Raw genomic sequence first — 21898 nt, 5'->3', positions numbered from 1 at the left:
CATCACCCTCGAGTAAGAGGAGAGAGGTTGCTGAGAGCGTGACGCGGCGAGGAAAACGAGAGCAAGTAAGGAAAGGAGAGGTGCGAGCGAGAGGAAAGATGAGATGAGGTAGAACGAGAGAGTTAAACGAAGAGAGACCGAGTATGCAGATAAGGAGGAAGAAGGACACCCGAGAGTTGCTCTCTTACGTGTCGCAAAACTATGAAACTTTAATATTGGCGCTCCCAGGCGCGGGCGCGCGTTTGCGCGCCCGCGCACCTTGATACTGAAAAAAAAGGAGACCAACGTCGGCTGCGCGTTATCGTCACTTTGTTCACGAGGAGTGCGTCAAACTGCTTATCTCTCCGCGAGAGCGGCAGGGGTCTGCACGCCTCTGGATCCATGTGGTTCTATCGAAGAGACGGGCGGCTGCGAAGGGGCAGAGAGACGGAGAGATGGAGAGAGAGATAGAAGCGACGCAAAGAGAAACACTAGACGAGAACGCTATGGCCCACCCTCGCTCACCAATGAAGAGAGGAAAGGGGGAAGGAGAACTCGGAGGAGAAGAAACCACGGGGGGATACAGGGGGATGCTCGATGGGACGCGAGAGAGGAGAGAACAAGGAGACGGTAGATGACGGCGAGAGGAAGCGAGACGCCGGCGACGTGGGAGAGGACGAGAAAGGGGGACGACGCGGCGAAGACTCGCGGTGGGGATGGAAAGGTCTTGGGTTCAACGTTTCCTAAGAGACGTTGGCGGCTAAATTTAACCGTGCCCCGCGTCATAGCGGCGCACGATCCGGCTTCTCTCGTTCAAGGCCGTGAAAATCGCCGTCGAATTAGATTACGGAGAGCGATAGGTACCGCGACATAGTCGTTCCGCGGACTGCAGCGTGAAGCGCACGATCGAGCGACGATTGAATTGGCGTTGCACTTAGTTGCACGGCGCACGGTGTCATCAATTTCGGCGCCCTGCCCGACGCGGCGCGGGCGGCGCATTGTCCTCCTGCCGCGGCGAATTTTCATCTTTCGATGACAAATGCATCGAGAGAGAGAGAGAGAGAGAGAGAGAGAGATCACGCGCCGAACCATCGCAAGTAAATTGTCGCAATTTTTCTATGTTGCGACCATCCGTGCGGGCGATACCGACGAACGTCCAGCGATTGGTCGCGATTTTCGTGCGCAGTCTGTCTCCCTGAAAAGGCGGAATCGCGCGCAATTCCTGTGGCATCCCGGTCGGCCGGCGTGGCGTAAACCTCAGCGCGATACATCGATAGCCCATCGTAATCCCCGCTCGGATCGGGAGGGAAATAATTTACGTTAATCCTTTGTAACGAGAAGCATTGTATCCCGTAGCCGGCGCAGCACGCTGCAGCATTATGGGCATCGAGGGCGACGGGGGAGGTGGGGAAGCCGGGGAAATTAGAAACCCGGGCTCCTCTATTCCTTCGCGTCTCTCCCTATAATTGGATCTAGAGTCGTCGAAACGTGACACGCTAATCGGCCAAGTCGCTCCGCCAAGGATAGAAGTCAAAGAGTCTGCCCGCGAGCGATAAGCCAAACTCCCTCCCTCCCGCTTCACCGACCGGTTACCCGGCTCGATAACGACTTTATGCCCGTGTTCTACTTACTTCGTTCGTGCCTCGCTCGCGTGCTCGCCCGTCTCCTCGTAAAACGAGTGCCCCGGGTAGGTACACCCTCCCTCCTACACGGCGGCGTGAGGACGAGGAGCAGAGCGGGTCGCCGCGCCGCGCCGCGCCGCGTCGGCCGCCGCCACCGCCGCCGCCGCGGCTGTACGGTCGCGGCGACGGCGACTAACTTTCGACACGGCGACGGCGACGTCGTTCCTCCTGCACTTTTACATTATCGTCGCTCATCCCTCGCGCCCGTCCACGCTGGTCCGAACTTTAATCTCATCGCTTTACTTTGATAAATCGCGTGACGGCCCTGTCCTTTTACGGGGCTGACGGCGAATTGACAGCGTGCTTTTTCGGCGAGAACGACGTCCCCGGAGCGCACAGAGAGAGAGAGAGAGAGAGAGAGAGAGAGAGAGAGAGAGAGAGAGAGAGAGAGAGAGAGTTCCCGATTATTTGTGGCCGTCTTGAGCATTACGTTGCACGTTGGACTTCTCCAGTACGAGGAGAACTTCGTATTCACGGCTTTGAACAGGTAATAATACATGTGGGATTCGTAGATTAAACGGAAATTTTCTTAAATAAACTTCTACAGACTAAGTTAAATTTGCTTAAAATTAACTAAGGGGTTCGCTGCCGCCTCGCACTCTTGTAACTTGATTAGAGAAAATGCTGCAATTAATATTTATCGATGTGTTAAATATTTTCCCAAGTTGATTTGTAGCAAGAAAACTTTTCTCAACACAAAAGCGTTTCACGTTAAAATTCGAAACAGCCTCCATATGAATTGAAATTCAAGCCTTCGGCAACGATATTTTCTAGCCAAGTTGACTTATCACTGCGGTGCCATTCCTTTATTCTGAAATCCTTTATTTCGAATAGTTATCTTTGAGATTTATTTATTTTCTTAAAACCCAATTTTGTCCTTTATTTTGCGAGAAATTTTTTTCTAATTAGCGTTCCAACATCTAATATCGTCCTAATGAATAAATTTTGACAGAAACAACTAATAAATTTAATTGTTATAAATATATTTTTAAAATCAGGACAACTAAAATACTTTTTGCATTTCTGTCAGTACTTTCTTTGTGTTAAAAAATTATTTGATTAAATTGAACGAATCATATGAACAAATAATTTATCTTTAAAAAAAGACTAATAACGTCATTTCTTGAAATCAAATTTTTATTTTCTTAAAAAGTTATTTTTACTGCAACTTAAAAAAAAATCAAATTAAAAAAACAATTTCATCAATTTAAACATGATTTTTTCTAGATGCAGTTTAAACTGGTTTGGAAACACTGAAAGAAATGGAAAGAACGATTTTGTTGAAAATACAGATATGAAAATAATTATATTAAATCACTAAAATAATTACGTTAAAAAAAGAATTAGAAAAATACTAAAGAAAAGTTAACAAATTTAGTGGTAGTTACCGAATCCTTTTTCAGTGCAATTATTTCTATAATCCAACACAATTACTTTCATATCTGTATATTTAACAAAAATTGTTCTTTCAGTATACAGGAACAAAATTCTAAAATTTTCAGATTTGTCCTTTATATTCTCGGAGAAAATATGGTCAACGTACCTATCATCCGATAGATAGATTGCGACTTATTTACGAGCGACGTTATACTACAATTCGAGGAGAAAAATTTTCCCACTGTTCGCTGCGGGCTACCCGCGGGTAAAATCGCGCTCGTTCTCATAATCGATGGTAGTGGGTGTCCGTTCGGGATCTCTTTTCGGCGCTTTTGTCAGGCTTTCGCCTAGCCGCCACTCGCAGTGATTTTCAAAGCTAAACCTCTCGACGTCGACAGTATTTCACAGAAGAGTATTTCTTCGGAGGGAAATACTTCTCTCTCTCGTACGTGTGTATCCTCGCGAACAATGGGCGAGAGCGTGGGACATACTCGTACGCGTACGACGCCAGATGCCCCGTCCCGTCCCGTCCCGTCTCTCTTTCTCTCTCTCCATTCTTCTCTCGCGAAAGAAACCGGCGATTTTAGGTCGTAGAACCAAGACGGGGGGGACGCCCGAGGCAGACGGAAGCGGAGGGAACCGCGCGCGCGCGGCGCTGAAGGCTGAAAGTCCTCGCAAAGTCTCGCTCGCGAGGCAGATAACGCGCTCATCGGTAAGAATTTATCATTTCTCGCTCCCGTTCATATAACTCGTTATCGCGCGAGGGAATTTCAATCTTCTCAACTAGATAAATAATAAACTTTCCAACCTAGAGCGGAAGTGAAAGGCGGCTGTTATTAAGTATGACGTGGCGTCCTCGTGAATGATCTAGATTGAAAACCGCTAGTACAGATAAGCGGAGTTATCCCAGCTTGCGAGAAATAAGGAGAGGAGATACGCGGTAGCGCTTCTAACGCAGGATTTTACGACATCTCTCGACGCGCGTCCTCGTCGTCACGCGCGTAATCGCGAGAGAATGCCTTACGTAAAAGCGCAAGGCGTTCTCCTCGTTGCCTTCTTCCCTCCCCCTTCTCCCCCGGCCTCGAGAATGATTCATGTTCAATAATTCCGCATTGAGCAGCTTCATGCTCGGTTACGTCGCGCCGCGCCGCGCGTTCCGCCTCAAGGTTTCGCCGTCCGATCGCGGCGCGCGGCGATACAACTGAATATACCGCGTATCACGGTGCGGCGAGATCGCGCGATAAAAATCGAAGGTACGCCGCCTTATCTCCGTCTCGCAATCACGAAATTCCATCGCAGAAGACGCGCGACGGAGATCGATCCGCGTGCGTGACGATCTATCCGGCGACGGCGGCTATGGCGAATTCCGCGTAACGGAGCTCGTTTAATCTCATTCCATTTCCACGCGGATCGAAATTGTCTTTGCTGCCATCGTACGCCGAATGTTCCTTCGAAACTGCACGAAACTGTACTGCAGTTGCCCGTCGATGCCACCTGTTGCACAGATTTCCGGCACGCTTTCCCTCCCTCCCCCGTTCGTGTACGCACATACGCGCGCAGCTGCATACATGGCTATCGTACGTGTGCAACGCGCTGCGACGATTCGCGTGACAGCCTGTCAAAATCACAACTTTTCGCTGAATCCACGTAGAAGCGAGCGCGCGGAAGTTGCGGAAGCAATCCGACGAAGAATCCCTGCGACGAGGTTGGCGTTTTCATTTTCCTACTTTTCTCCTTGCGACTTACGGCGCATTTTCCCTCCAATGTTTTCCCGGAATTTTCGTGCGCTGCGACCCGTGCATCGAATCAGGGTGTGTCACGAGCTTGTCAGTGCTAATGTCGCCTGACGCAAGTATTTTCTATTGTTACGTTGCTAACGAATGTTTCCTGATTTTTCTTTCTTTCTTTCTTTCTTTCTTTTCGCAAAGCTCACGTCTGGTTCAGCGGGGATTCCAAAAGTCTGAACCGCGCGTCCCGCGGTGGCTGCGCAAAACGTGAGAATAGACCAGTTCGCGTAGTTAATCGTTGTCGTCGGTTTACCTCTCTAACACGCCCGATCCGACCTTCTCGGTTTTGTCGGTCCGAAGAAAACACGTTCCCCGTGTTACCTTCAAGATATTCGAAAGCACGAAGCGTGCGTGCCATCACGTATTTATTTCCGAGATCCGCATTTATTTTCCAGCGTGTATTCAGCCGGTAGATCCTCTACGTGACTGGACAGCTCGAACGCACATTTCCTCTTTATCTTTTTTTTTCCACCTTTTTTTCTTTATACTCGAAGGACAAGGATAATTGGCCGTTGAAAATATCGACATGGAACATCGGTCACGAATCTCCTCGCCGAAACTCGATTATACTTACCGTTCGGCGTTGTTAACGAATTATCTTCGCTGACAATGCTTACGTTCGTGGAATGATGCTGATCGCGAATTTTGACGTGATTTTGTGCTAGGATAAGCAAACGAATGAAAAAAAAGAGCTGTTTGTTGATGCGTTTAATCGATTTGTCTCGATTCAATTCAGCCAACTCGGCTGTTTGGTAAAAACCAGTAAAAACACAATAATGTTTTTATAAAAACCGAGGTTTATTTACGGATACTATGTTGTTTTGTCGCACGAAATACCAATTCGAGTTTTATTTTGCTCGACAATGATAAAAAAAAAAAAACAACTTTGGGATGCGGCATACGAGCGTAATGGCAACGAAAGGAAATGTGTTACTTATTTGTTTCCAATCTCGTATTTTTTTTTTTTTCAAATTGCTGATTATCACTGCGTGACGAGAACCGAGATGGTCTTACACGTCCATCCCGATTCCCCGAATACTTGAGTATGCGAATATGGAATCGGATTTTCCGTGACACGCTTCCGAATATCTCTTTTTCTGGAAAATATCGAAAAATTGATGAGTGAGCAACGATACGATGGGTGACATCACGTCATGCTGACAAATAGCGAAATACATAGGAGATATTTTCCAACGTTTGAATTTCGGACGCCCGGAAATGAATATTGTTTGGATATCCGACTGAACGAACATTTAAATATCAACGATTGTGAGAGAGGGAAATCCCCTCCTCTACGGTACGTCTGCGTGCCTATATAGTAGCGAGGTCTGTTAAAGCACATGCGTATCCATTGAACATAAAGAGAAGAGGAAACGTGACGTATTGGTTGATCTATCGACTCGTTAAGTTTGAACGTGCTGGCCTTTATGCACCGACGTCTACTTGAGTCAAGCCTAATTTAAGACGAACAAATACGTTGCGTAAACGCGTGTAAGAATAAGGAATAACAACGAATGGTTATTAGGAGGACGGTCGTTTTTTTTTTCATTATTATTGTATTTTCATTATTATTGGGACGTTATTTAGGCTGTTCTCTATTTAAAAGTCACGCGCAGGACCCATTCAGGAAGCTCCGCTAGCTTTTTCTCCCCGGGACGATATAATAATGTGGAATTCAACTTCGGAGTGATCGGCTACTGGCTTCGACCACATGTTGTCGAGAATGGCGGCGTTGGCCGCGAGGGTCTCGCATCTGCGAACCAGTCACACCGGTCCCACTTCTTCCATTGGCGTAGGATACTGGAGATTTTCACGGCTCCTTTTCTCTTTCTCTCTTTTTACACGCATGCCATATTCATAATATATATATTCATTGTACACCATTGTAGAAACGTATGTAGTTTTCCTAGAGACCCATTCCAGTTACTGCCTAGGATCACTGTGCTCTCATAGTTGTAACAATACTGCGTAGGAAACGAACAAGAACTTGATAATTTTACTTAATGGTTAAAGTAGTTTCCCATGATAAAATATGCGTAAATACCGCTCAGTTATTGTCTAGTATCAACAGACAAGCTTTTAGAGAGCGTATTAATCAAGTGAATAGTCCACTTATTAATAGTCCCGTTTCTGCAAATGAGTTCATTTTGCGCATCTTTTGTGCACAGTAATTACAGACAAGCGTTACATTTTGATTGCGATCTTAAGTAATTTTCTCAGTTACTAAACTGGAACAATAAACTGTCTCATAATTATTATTTAAAAAATGCACGAAATGTCTACCAAATGTCTACGTACACTGAAAAAAATACTAAGAAAAAAAGACAATGCATTCACAGTCGTACATATATTTTTATAATGTGTGTACATCTTTAATTTTTCATATCATTCCAATTTTCATTCAATATATTTTTACTTTATTTCTTTTTATTTTATTTTATTTCAAACTTGATTTTTCAATAATTTTCATTTTTCTGATTAATCGTTCACTTACTAGTTATTATTCATATTGCCGTTATTACAAACAAATATTATTTAATAATTTTATTTTATTTTCTTTTACTTTATTTAAAATTAACAAAATTGATTTTGTAATCATTTTTTATTTTTTTAGTTAATAGCTCTCTTGCCCTCAATTATTATTTATACTGCAATTTTATATTGTACTGCATTGCTGCACTCTACTTCATATTTCCATTTATTTGCTCAGAAAAGAATTTACTTTGTGCGGAGCATAATAAATATTATATTCCTTTTCTTTTTGCATTTCTCTTTGTCTTTCATTCTTTCTTTTACTCGTGATATATATCTTGATCTATGTGTGTCAATCACGGTTGCAAAAACGGTACGTGGCCGAATACCTTCAACCAATTACAATTCGCGGCAAGTCTTTTGCTAAAACCCACGGCACATTTTCATTCAATATCGCGCGCACGCGCGTTTTACTCTCTCTCTCTCTCTCTCTACACTGTTACAAAGTTCATCGCACAAAAGTGTGCTCCGCCATTCGTGCGACTGACACGTTCATTTGCCCAGCGACGGATACGAACCACCTTTACAAAGTCCACATTTATTTGATTCCCGGGAGAGGTGGCCTTTTTGCACACACGAACACGCAGACACAGGTGCCCTTTTTGCGTACGATTCTCTGATACCGCCGAGTATTCGCCATGTTTCATTACATTTGCAATCACACCACTGTCCGGAAGTCCAGAGTCATGAAACCATCTTTATATTAATCTACCGCTCTTTAACGTAATAACGGCACAATGTTATTACATTCCCGGCTGCGGTACGTATACCCGACGGCACACGTATGCTTACACGTATCTCGCACGTGTGCCCTCATGTCAACCATTAGTCCTACTTTCACATTCTGGTTTATGGATAGTGCGCTATTCGAGCGACGAGCGAACATCAACAATCGTTCTCTTCCGTTTGATTCCAGTTTCAAAAAGGGGGTTTTAAAAAAATGCGTGGTTCAGTTTTACAAATTACTTTAAAGCAATATTTATAAACAGAAATTTGTACGACGGAGAAATGGCAGGGAAGCGCAAAAGTTGTAAAACCTCGCTCACCTTCGCTGCACCTACCTGCAAGAGAGAACCTTAAAGATGTGAAGGCGCGAGCCCACTAGGGATGATCTTTTTATGAGGGTGGGCTTGAATAGGGCCGGCCGAAATGTTCATAGCGTAAGAGATCGCATACCCCGAAGAGAAGAAGAAGAAAATCGCTCCACGCCGTTGGGTTCCAGTCGAGCCGGTTACCGCTCCTACCAACGCATTTGCCTTCCTTTCCCTTCCGTGGCCACGTCTCTCGCCCCGTCTTTCCTCATGTCTTTTCACTCGCAACCTACCTACCTTCAGCTCTCTCTCTCCTTCTCTTTCTACCGTACCGTCCCGCAGCTCTTTCTCGTTCTCTCTCTCTCTTTCTTTGTCTCACCTTCACCTCGATCCTTCTCATCATCGCTGGCGTATACGTATACCTCCAACCACTGTCTCTCTTTCTCTTTTTCCCGCATCCCGTACCATATTCCTCTCGTATCGCGTATACACAGACACACACACACACGTATGTACGCACAAGTACGGCATGCCAAAGCTTAAAGCTGTCTTCACAACGGATCAGAATCTAGCACCGGCGGCTAAATGTTCGTCGTTATTCGACATCGGGTTCGTTAACGACGGAAAACTACAATGGCGGCAATAACAAAAGGATGATCAGGGCTTAAGTGAGCCATTTACAAAGAGAACCGCGCGTATAAAGGAGGCTCCTTATTTAATTTGAGTGGACGGGAGAGCTTGAAAGCTCTGTTCACTGTCACCGAGATACGACCGCTCCAATTAATCGTGGTATTAATGTGTGCCGTGCGCGCTCTTTGACGGCGCCCGTGTGCACACACTCAAAAAGCGCTTGATGGGATTTAGCATCGCGACTAAGATACGACATTTCCGAGGATTGACGTTGCAAGGCAAAAAGCACAGAAGAGGAAACACGCAGGAATCTTGCGGTCACAAAGCTTGATTTATTTGCAATGCTGATACGAGCGCTCAATTTACGCGAACGATGAACCTTCAGCGCTTGTACCTAACCATTTGTGGCTTTAACGTTACGTAATACAATATAGCTGCGAAGATCTAAATATCCACCACTCGCTATGATCGTCCGTCACCTGTGTGAGATAAAACATCGTGCACTACATTTGTTTACCCGTGTTTATTCAGCTTTATTGTATCCCGTAGTCGTTTCCCTATTGGAACAATGTCGTATGATAAATATACCCGATAAGCGACAACCGTAAATACAGCTTTTCCCTAGTATTCTTTCATTCATATTGCCTATGTAGGAATCGATCTACGGAACATCATACTTCTTCACTTTATTACGGGAGAGGGGAAATCAAAAATCTCGCGAGAGCCCAGGATTGCTTAGTTCATGCGTATTATGTCATATTAATTATAATAAAACGTTTTATTAAATTAATTTAAATTTTTCCTTAATTAAAATGTCGAGGCATTCATAACTTTCGAATTATAAGCGACTGATAAATCACAGCTGTTTGCAAAGTAAGTTGATGAGATGCAATTTAAAAAAAAGGAAGATCTTTTACTTTTTCAATTCAAATTCAGATGGACTTTATCTTTTCGTGATTTTAATTTCGAATTTAATCAACAGAATATTGGATGGCGCTAAATAAATGAAGATAAGAAGCAAATTGCATGTGAGAGAGAGAGAGAGAAGAAAAAGCTTTCTCTCTCCGACGCATAACTCCGTATCGGTGGATTTAATTCTCGTAACTAATAATTTGTCGCCTGCTGACTTTTCCCCAAGGGAAAGTACCACCACCCACCAAGACCAGGGGGTGCGAAGCGTCCTATAAAGCAACGACGCGATCGCCAACGGCAGCAAAGTTAAACGGATTGCGGCTCATGGTGCCCGCTGTGCCTGCTGCCGGTTATTAGCCGCGAGCGCCTTATTTATAGGCATTGCGTTTACGTCGTTACGTAGTCTCGGCGTTTACGCAGCTGCAAGCAGAGAGAGAGACTTTACACGAGCGGATAGCGCAGCGCCTTCCTCCATCTTTCAAGCCGGCGCTGCGAGAGAGGCTGGCTCCAAGCGCGCGCGGCCGATCTCTCCAACTTTTCTAGCCGCGGCGCTTTCCTTCGTCCATCCTCGTTTTTCCGCGACGTTATCCGCCTTCGCTTTTACTTCCTTCGCTATTCTTTTTTTTTCTTCCCTTCTCTCTTTTTTTTCTTTTTTTCTCCTCGCCGCATCTTCTCTGGGTTTTCCGCCTCGTCGTCATATTTATAATAAAGTCAATAAGCCGCTGTATCGACTGAAAATTCATAGCCGCGCTGATTTTCCAGTGCAAACGTTTTTACGACCTTGCCATTTAAATGAACTTTGATTACTGTTCCTGACACTGTAACGACCTTACAGCGAGATCGTAATAATGTCGCGATGTGTTTTTAACTCTTTCGATTTTTCACATTAAATAATGGAAGATTAGGCAACGAATAAATTAGGTAATAAATATTTAAAACTCAATCACATGTTTCATTTATCGCTCTACCGAAATAAATGGAGATACACAATCGCATGACTTAGAAAAGATCAATCCTACATTTGTTGAGTGTTTACTTCATATTTTATGCACAATCTCCAATTTGATGACAATATTTCCAGACTTCTCAATTTTCACTTTTCGGGTACACACATATTTTATATACTGCCCATTTTAAATCTACACGTGAAATCGGATTACAAAAATAATTAAAAAATAATAATACAATTACACATTGTCTTTGCAGTATTCACATACGAGTGGAATAAAATCGATTGTCTGTCTCCATTGTGCGTAACCAATAATATATTATAAAAGTTTGTTGATTAATATGGAAATGTATGCTACTGCCCTCTGTGTAATCTATGCTGTTGTTTATTTCATACCAATTTCACGCGTAAACCATTTCTTCCGTGAAAATCGTTTATTATACGTTGCAGACATATTTATATACGCGCTACGTGTATTCTTGCTCTGATGGAGTTCGCTGCGGAATAATAAATTGCGACTCTCTTTTTCCTCTCTCTCTCTCTCTCTCTCTCCCTCTCGTCATCGGCACTTCGTGGCGCCTCAACCGTTCCTGCTTCACCTCATATATATCCTCGCGCGTTGTGCGCGGGGGTTTTATAAGAAATACCAGTTTTAAACGTTGAATTTAAATTCTCGCGCGCGGCCTCGCCGGATGCACGCCCGCGTGGAAACTTCCTAATGAATTCACCGCTCTAAGACCGTAGGAAAAGCCCCCGCGCGATATGCGCGGGAATTATTATGCCCGGGTATATCGGCAGCTCGGTTAAGTCGAGAACGAGCCAACTCGTAGGTCCGACGCGCATCCCTTCTAAACTTCTGTAGTTCCGTCGAGAATAGAACGAACGGGGGCGAGAGAGAAAGATGGCCAAGGGTGAAGACGTGCTACCGGAGGTGCTAAAAGAGCCGAAGTAAAAGTAGTGGGAAATGGTTCTTCGTGGTGGAAGAAAGTTTTTGGTCGCGGTGGTTGGTTTGGGCCTCTCTCCCCTAAGTCCGTCAAAGCGCATTTCCACCATTCTCTACCCGCAGAAAGTCTTGAGGGATGGCTCGCAAAATTACCGGGCCAAATTAGTCGATAGACCCACCACCAGCACGTCGTTCGCCAAAATACGGCGCGAACATTTCTGCCGAAGAAAAATTGATTTTACAATTTCCGCGTCGATATTCATCCTTAAAAATTGATCGCACGATAGAATACAAATTTGCCTTTGTGTGTGACGCGACGTCACGAGACATTGTCGAGAAATCATTGTCTTTTACGTATTATGTATACCACAGAGAAACCGATCGAAATTAGGTGAAATATTAAGTGAACGGTGTGATCGTTAAATGCGGTAATATTAACCGGTTAGCATGCATTGGTTTATGCGGTAATCTACTTGCCTGCGCGAGAACGCGTAGGTACAGCGAAATATTACATTTCCGCAAAATGGATTAATTAGCTCCCGGAATGTTTCGCCGGAGATGCCGGAAACTAAATTATTAATAAATCGATTCTCGTTTGTTAGCAAGGATCAGCTAGCAAACAATCTGCTCGCGCGGTAAACGTGTGTACTCGAAACGGACATAGAAGCGCGAGCATAATGAAATACACAGCAATAAATCTGGATATTATTCCGTTCAGCAAAGAGCATCTATGTGTATATATATGTCGAAAGAAGGTTTCGTTGGATTTAAATCCTTGAATCTATATTGTTTCCAAAATAACCGATTTACATTCAATGACCAAATCCTCTTTCTCTCCCTCTTTTCGTCTCCCTCCCTCGCTCTTTCCTTGCACTTTGAAACGCGAATGTTTGACAAACGCTCGAGCGAAAAGCACGTCCCGCCACTCGAGGTCGAAAGCGCGAAAGAGGTCTTCATTTACGCGCCCTTTCCAAACCTTTCTCGATAGATGCGCCTGTTCACGTCAAAAACACCGGGAAGCCCCGGCGCGGCGCGGCGCGGCGCGGCGCGGCGCAGCGTTGGTGGGTGACGCGGTGCGGTGAAGCGGCGCGGCGCGGGAGAAATGAGTTTTCGCAAGTAGTCGGCTACCCGCGAGAGCTCTTTATAAGCAGAAGGTGGAAAGCGGGGTGATGGCCCCGCTTTCCGTTGACGCTGGGTGCGAGACAGAGGACAAAGGACGTGGGAGCGCGCTCGGCGAGGCCGCAAGGGGGAAACAGAAATGGTCGAAGTGCGGCGCTAAAGAGAGGGAGACGACGCGGATGGGAGCCTCGGCTGAGCGTAAGAACGTCAGAAAGTGTTTATCCTTGAGATTGGACGTCCCAGGAGCCCATCGTCGTAATCCCCTCGCGGCAATCTCGTAATCCTAGCCTATAACTTACTCCCGCAACCACCTTACCTTCCCTCCCTCCCTCCCGCGCGGTCAGAGAGCCTCCACCTCCTTCTTCTCTCATCTTAGCGGCCGATCTCACCCTCCGCGTGGTGAAGAGCGTCAGCTACGACGCCGGGGATATCCCGCCACGGATTCGGGGCCATTGTGTCCAAGACAATATTTTTCATTCATTTTTCCCGAGGGCCTCGGTGAACTCGCATTTCGCCTCCTAGAGCGAGAGATTCCGCGTAGACTCCTTTCGTAAAGGCAGAACGAAAAGACCCTAAAAAGGAGAGAAAAAAGACGAGAGAGAGAGAGAGAGAGAGAGAGAGAGAGAGAGAGAGAGCTAGAAGAGCTTGCGGCGTGCGTTCCCTGGACACTCTTCGCCGAGGAGCTTTCGCTCAAAGCCGTATTTCACAGCGGAGAGAAGTTACCCGCCGCACCGTCGTCTCTTTCCGGGAAAGCCAGATTCGGCGAGAAAATATCTCGGCAATATGCCGGCCGCGATAAATCGCCGGCCCGCATCGTCCTCTCGTCGGACGGCGCGCGCCGTCCCAGCCGTCGAGTCGTCGTTGTCGTCGTCGCCGGAAAGTTACGTTGTAATTAGAGGCCAGAGTAAGTAACGAGAAAGCTGGCGGGAAACTCGGACCAGCAGCGTCGCTTCGATATTTGACTTTGTCCGAGACAAGAGCTATCCCCCTGGGCTGGCTTCGCGGGTTTTGCTCGCTTTTCCGCGGGGAAAAGCGTATTGTCGACCGTACTTTCCCGCGAATCACGGGCGAGAGAAGTGCAAGAAACGCGCGCGGGATACACGGCACGTAAGTGCCTTCTGAAACCGAGGCACTTCCGTCTAACGAAAGGTAAACTTTTATCGCGAAGATAAACTCAACGAGACGATTTTTGCCCGGCCCTTGTTCCCTCACTTTTCGTACTCGCCACGGTTAAAAGGAGAACGGAATGCGACGGTCGACACCTCGGGAAGATCGTTAGTTCGTACAAAGTGCAATATACTTTTATTAAACATAAGATAACATAATGCGCAAAAAACAATTTAAAAAGAGAAAAATTTTTTTCAAATGCAATTTTAGCGAGAATAGAAAATTTATCTTTTCTCGAAACGAACATAATTGAGGGTTGCTCGCTAAATGCCACATTGTAAAGCAAATATGTTTTACTTTAATGACGGTCTTTTCGTTCTATCTGCAAAAACTCAACTCAAACATAGGCATATATTTTTAGGCAAAATATTCAATCTCCGTATACGGAAGATAAATATTTGCGGTTTTCTTAGAGAACCGGTTGAAACAGAAAAAAAACGTGAAGGAGGAAGAAGGAAAGTATTTTTCCCGCGCGCGCATTTTGTTGTCAGATTTATTACCACCAGATTATTTACCATCGGACAACGTGGCCGTTGCCAGAGGGTCTGATGAACGGGCGCTTTGTCCGCCTCGAACCTTTTGCCGCTATTGAGCCACGTGAAGCTTGTAACCCGAGCTCTAAGCTGTCTCAGACTCTTGGGCGCTCTTAAGATTGAAGGGCCGAAATATGTTACATCGGTATGGACGCCGTGCGAACCGAATATCGGCGCATAAAACTTCTCCGTTGCTCTTTCAAAACTTGAATATTCGCGAATGTCGCGTACACTTAAACGAGAAGCGATTTTCAAGCGACAGATGCGCGAGATGCGAAGCAGGTGATGATTACATCCCGAAACTTGGCGTTATTGTTTAAAAATCGATACCGGCTTCCGGTATCGCGCCAGCGCAATTTCATTTAGCCCTATGTTGCATTAACCATTTGTATTAATCCCGCAGTAATTACTTATTTTTCAATTGAACCGTTTCTATAAAGCTTAAGAGAATTTAAATTATTAATTAGAGTTTAAATGATTTCCGGTTTCTTTTTATATCGTTACTTGAAAAGAAAAAGAAAGAAAGAGAAAGAAGGTAAAAGGAGAGTCAATTAAACTTCAATCAGCTTTAACTAATGTTGACGGAAATGGGTTGGAAAATGAAACGACGATTCTTAACTGCGACTTTTTTGAGGTGTGTGTGTGTGTGTGTGTGTGTGTGTGTGTGTGTGTGTGTGTGTATCTATAAGAAACTTAATAAATAATTAGACGTATACGTATGTGCGTGTGTGTATCTACAACACAGGGTTATTAAAAAAGATGTATATTACCTAAAGTATTTTTTATATCTTCAAATATTTTTCATAATGGAAAAAAATTTTTGTCACAGAATAAGAAGTTATAAAAATCTAAACAAGTACATTATTCGTATTATTACGAATCAGAATCAAATAAATCTGGCTTAACAATGTGCTATTTCTTTACACTGAGAAAAAAGCTATTAAATTGACTAAATTTTTCAACTTGATTAAATTTCTTCAGTACAAGTATTTATGTATTTAAATAAAATACATAAATTTTAATTTAAGATTTTATATGCTTAACTTAAATACATAAATACTTGAATTGAAAAAATTTAATTTAGTGAAAAATTTTAGTAAAGTTAACAACTTTTTTCCCTCAGATTATGATTGCGTTAATGGTATCGATAAAAGCGATAGAAAATTTAATCGGGTTGAAAATTCTACAAGTGCGGTACACAGGGCAGATTATACCCGTGCATATTACAGTCGCACAAAGGATAATTTACACGCTATACATACGTCAGACTATCGTTATTAACGTGCAAACGCCTGGCATTGTACGGCGAGTAGGATCCATACTTCGCGATTCTGCATACAGAGACCTAATTTACTTATTCGTCCTATTCGAGGGGAGATGTCGATCGATTTAGAGCACCGAGCTGTTTCCAGGCCGCACCTAACGTATAGCGGAATAATTAAGTTATCGGATATATATACCACGTTATTGACAACTAGACGCGGACGTCGTTATGCCATTACGGATGCGGAATAGGTGACCGTGTATCGCACGCGACAGTCGGGAACATCGGGGTCGGGAACTACTGTCGGAACGCCACCAGCGGAGGGAGAAAAAGGCCGGTGGTAAGAGCCCGGGGAAATTAAAAATTAAATTGACGCGCTAAGCGAGCTTCCCTGTCCGCGCGCTTCGCTTATTAGCGTACGCCGGGCTTCCGGCCGCGAACGAACCCAGGCGCCGTTGCGCCAATTAAGCGCACCGTGCGCCTAGCGTGCATCACTTCGAAATGAAAGGCAGCCTCCGATTATTCGTAGACGCCTCGTTGTGGTAGATCATCACTCTTGGATGAGAAAGTCGTTTCGCATACGAGCCCGAGAATGCCCATCGGACCGCGAGAAAATACATGTATATTCGATTTCGAGAGAGTATCGCCGCGCACGCTCGCCGAATAACGATGTGCCTCGTGTGATAATGGATGCTTCTTTTTTACACATTCGTATTTCGACGCTACTTTCAATTACCTCTTCATTTAACAATTTTTAACATTTAATAGGAGTAACGTAAACTGGAATGTCAACGGCGCATCGAGATCGTACAAATGTTATGTATTACGATATGAAAATGAAACTTTATAGCTTGCGGAGCGCCATTCGAGATGTACCTCGCATAATATTAAATGCGATATAAAATGTAATTCATCCGATGCAAATATCGATTATATTGCTTTCGTTAATGGAAGCACAAGTAATGTTTTTTTTTTCACAATCTTCCAAGTTTCAATATTAAGTATTTAAAATAACAATAATAACGTAAGCTAGAGAGTCAACATCGCGCATCGAGATCGTATAAATATTATGTGTATGTACGATACAAAAATGAAATGTTATAACTTACGAAGCCGTTCGAAATGTACCTCAGATAATATTAAACAAAGTACTGTAATTCATCTTGTATAAATATCGATAACATACATATTCTCGCTATATTCGCGAATAATTGATGCATTACAAAAACTTGGGCACGTAGAACGTAGAGAGGATAATGGCGTTGTGCTGGTAAAGGAAAAGAAACGTTGCAGGTGTAGTTTCACGTTTTAGCCAGGGATGCGCCGGTCCCCTTTTAATTTACAAAATTACAACATTGCATTAACATATGTTTAACATTATGCGAGATAAGCATATTTATGAGTAATTAATTTAAAACTTCCACCCATCCCCGGAGATTTTGATGAGAGAAAAATCTGGAACTCCGCAGCTCACCTCGCTGTTTTACAATCCGCGAACTGACGTGAAGAGCGGACTTTAGTCACGAATATCGCTTTATTCGCGTATTCCTGGCGGCACTCGGCGCTCCCGCGAGCGTATCGCCGTGTTTCGAGGCCGGAACGCCCATACGAGATTCAAGAGTATGGGGCGATGCTGTGGTATCGGTATCTCGGTCAAGTACGATGTCACCGCAACCGGTAGATGCACACGGCATCGTCGTCGGTTCCTTTGCCGTCGCGCTCTCACATCGCGGACTACTCGCTTCTTCTCTCTGTGTATCGCGATTTTTCCCAAGCGGACTCGCCGTACGCTTTCAGCGCGCGAGGATGCTCGTATCATGTTACGGAGAGCAGCACGGGAAGCTGCATCGGCGGAACAAGATTGACGATGCGGGAGGATTAACAAGACGCTGACAATGCGCGCCCGGACGTCCGCGTGTCGACAGAATTGCGCGGGATACCTCTAAAAATGTCCGGGCTACTCCCCGGCAGCCCTTGTAATGAAACGACAAGAAAACGTGCATGCGCACCGAAATACCGCATTTTCGTTCGGCTACGAGCGTTTTTAAGCTCCTGTAGTAAAGGATATTTAAATCTACTTTCGCTCCAAGTATGACGAAGGATATTTTTGTAAATGAAAAAAAAAAAATTCAACCCGGGTTTATTGAATTATTGTAAATTAAAGTAAAAACGAAAAAATTTTGCTCAAATGTTTGCTTGAAACATAATTGACGATAAAGATAGTGTTTCAATAATTATTTCAATAGTTTTTTTCAATAGCTATTTCAAAGCACTCCTATGTAACGTACACTAATAAAACACAGAGAAAAAATTTGATTAATTCAACAAGCCACCAATATCTCTGTAACAAATTTGATTTCAAGATATAATGATGACAGATATACCAGTAGCGAAAACAAATATAATTTATTACTTTTGATTTGCTTTCTAAAATAATACACAAGCGACGTGACCTTTTCTTTGTTAGACAAACAAATTATATTTCTTGTTACCGACAAGTAATAATAGCAGTATGTATTTGATATTTATAAGGAAGATACTGAGAAACAATTGTGATTTGTGATAAACAGTGTATTTTTACACTGACAAATGACGAGAAATGATTGACAATAACGAATCGATCTGTTTTCTTATCGAATCATTTTTTGTTCTAATAATAAACTCATATCTCCCAATGTAAAGATTCTTCTTTTACCCAATTAATTAAACATTCGCATTTTATATCGCCCTGTTATTCTTGGGACCTATCAGTCGTATAACGTCGTACTGCGACGTTCATTGTTTCGCTATCTTATAGGTCTTCTGTGTGTACGTTGTACGGCCTCCCTAGGCTTACCTATGTCGGAATATTTTCTGGGAACGTAGTAACAAGGCGTTTCCAACGAGCAACGACGTATAGATGGAGCGAACGGTAGAAAGTGGCGAGATAAAGGAGAAGGACGGGGATAACGGTCGCGATAGTAATACCAACGATAACCAGAAAGGCAATTCAATCCGAATCGGCAAAGATAGAACCGAATCGCTGCTCCCAAACGTTTCCATTACCCGGAACAGGGAATGAGAAAAAAAAGAACGACGCGAGCATGGTACCGGAAACGCGACAGTGCCGCGTAATCGCCTGGCTATATGCGCGCAATACGTAGCCTCGATCGGATAGGACCAATCCCGCACTAGAACGAGATGAAGCGGCCACACTGATGCTGAGATACGTTATTCGACTTAATCTTGAAATAAGTGAGTTAATTAGTAAGTTTAAAAAAAATTATGTCGTTATTATTCTGTGCTCGTTTAGTCGCGAGATACACGATCTTCCGAGATAAACAGATGGGAAATAGTTACGGTGGACGGTAATTTGAAGTTCGCTCGTTCGGTAAGATCGTCTTACGATTCTGCGAAAGTCGAGCGCATTTTTTTGCCGATACACCTCGCGGCTAGCGTCACACAATGATTCGTTGACAGGAAATATGGAGATTTTCTACGGGAGATATACACTGAGAAAAAAAAGTTGTTAACTTGACTAAAATTTTCAACACAATTAAATTGTTTCAGTTCAACTATTTATGCATTTAATTCAAATACATAAAATAAACTTTGATTTGAGAATTTATATATTTAATTTAAATACCTAAATATTTCAATTAAAATTTAATCAAGTTAAAAATTTTAGTCAAGTTAACAACTTTTTTTTCTCAGTGTAGAATAAGTAACGAAAGAATCTTCAAATAATGCAGCACATTATCTGCTAGCTATTTTATCTCTTCCGGCATTATATGACATTTTAGTCTTTTGCAACTACGATCCATGAATAGTCGTTCACAAAATATATATAACCTGTATAAGAAATGCACTAGAGATGTCTGCAATCCACTTTAACTGCTGCAAATATCTCAATCTTTATCCAAGGTATATATTGTATGCAGAGCATTTATAGTTAAGAAGTTAAAGATTAAAGATATCAAAGTTACTTTCATCGGACGTATCTTTTTGTCCAAAAAGACGAAAGAAGCGAATTTAGCGTCGTTTATAAGAGTTTCTTAGATACGTAGGACACAGATAATACAAGCATATCTCAGATATACAGGATCGTTTCCGATTTGCGCCAAGGAGAAGCTGTACAAGCGGGTTAGAAGCTATTCTGTAGAAGCTGCATAACGCCAGCAATATCCTCTAACGGGGCAATGTAGGATAATCGAGGAATTAAAGTCTCAGGCGGTGATTTCCTTCGAGTATTGTGCGGAGCGCAAGCCGCGAGCATTATTTCCAACCTTCTTGCCGCTTCGTAGATGGAACTCACAATTAGTCGGCCAAATCGCATTACGATCAAGTTATCTATAGAAGTTATAATATATATGTAGAAGTTCATTTATACATATACATGGCGAAACCTCGAAACTGTCCTCCAGATGAGTTTTCTTTGGCATATAGATAGATTCATTTACCTAGTAGAATAAATTGACTAGCCAACCATTATTAATTATAAAAAGGCTTAAAGTTTACTTCAGAATAATATACAAATTTAGAGAATGATTTGAATAGCGAATTTAAAAATAATTCAACAAATTCAGCAAATTATTTGAAAACAACAAAAATATATTTTTATTCACACAAAAAAATGAATTCTTATTTCATAAATATTTTTATTTTTGAATGCTATTTGCTTTTATTTAAGTATGAAATACTCTCTTCAATTATAACTGTTCACTTGCACCAATAAATAAATCTGCGTAAAGTATATTTTAATCTTAAGATAGTATTCTTGTTTCTAATATCATATTATTCTCGAAGCTCTCTTGTTTCGCGTTCACGGGCATAACAACCTAGTATCCTAGTGGATCCTAGTATGAAGCAAGATAATACACTTTCTGTTTAAATTCTTCCTCTTCTTTTTTTCCTTTCTTTTCTTTACCTTTATCTTTTTTCCATATTTAAAAACTCCTTTTTCCTTTCATTTTTTATTATTTTATCTTTTCTTTTTTATATTCAACATTTTATAATATCTATCCGTCTATTACATGTGATTTTTCCTGAAAAACAAAAAAGAAACTATTTTATTGAATAAATTATTTTAATATCAAAATTTCAAAATATCATACCTAATCCAGCGGTTATTAAAAATGTCTATTATTCTTTTATGTATATTCGTTCTCCTATTTTCTTTTTCTTTCATTTTTCATTTTAAATTCTTTCCTTCTTTTAAAATTTTTAACTTTGGTAAAAAGTTAATAAATTAAAATTTGTGTTCCAAACATAACTAGTTGAAATTAAAAATTAAATTATTTAAAATGAACCAAGTTAAGTTAAAAGTTATTAATTTTATTATTAAACTTTTAATTTTTTAATTACCCCAACTCTGTAAATGAGTTACAAGAGCTTGTAACACGGTGCGATGCAAGAAGATCTGTCTAAAAATCGTGGTAGTCTCGCGCAGCGAAAGAGATTTCGCTCGCCTATAGCGCGCGTGCACGCTGGTTAAAGCCCCCCCACTCGGGTCATTGACCGCACGCAGTCACGTGAGACAGGTGCACGTGCTTGCCGTCTGGGCCGCCTCCCCACTCTTCTTGGCTGACGAAGAGTGGGGAGGCGGCCCAGACGGCAAGCACGTGCGCCTGTCTCACGTGACCGCGTGCGGTCAACGACCCAAGTAATGGGACTTTAATCGGCGTGCACGTGCGCCTTGGGTAAGCGAAGTCTCTCTCCCTGTGCGAGACTACCACAACGACTTTTAGAGAGATCTTGCATTGCCCTGCATTACAAACTTTTTTTTGCAGTGTTGAGTAATTAAAAGATTAAAAGTTAAATAATGAAATTAATAACTTTTAACTTAACTGAGTTAATTTTAAATAATTTAATTTTTAACTTTAACTAATTATTTTTGAAAGAAAGATTTTAAATATGAAAAAAGATAAAGATAAAGAAAAAAAACATTGCATAAACCTTACATTAAAGCATTGTAACATTATATAGAAATTACAAAAAACTTTTGTAATGTTACT

This window comes from Solenopsis invicta, chromosome 5, assembly GCF_016802725.1.
Source record: "Solenopsis invicta isolate M01_SB chromosome 5, UNIL_Sinv_3.0, whole genome shotgun sequence".
Taxonomy (NCBI): Eukaryota; Metazoa; Arthropoda; class Insecta; order Hymenoptera; family Formicidae; genus Solenopsis; species Solenopsis invicta.
This window is presented reverse-complemented; position numbering follows the sequence as displayed.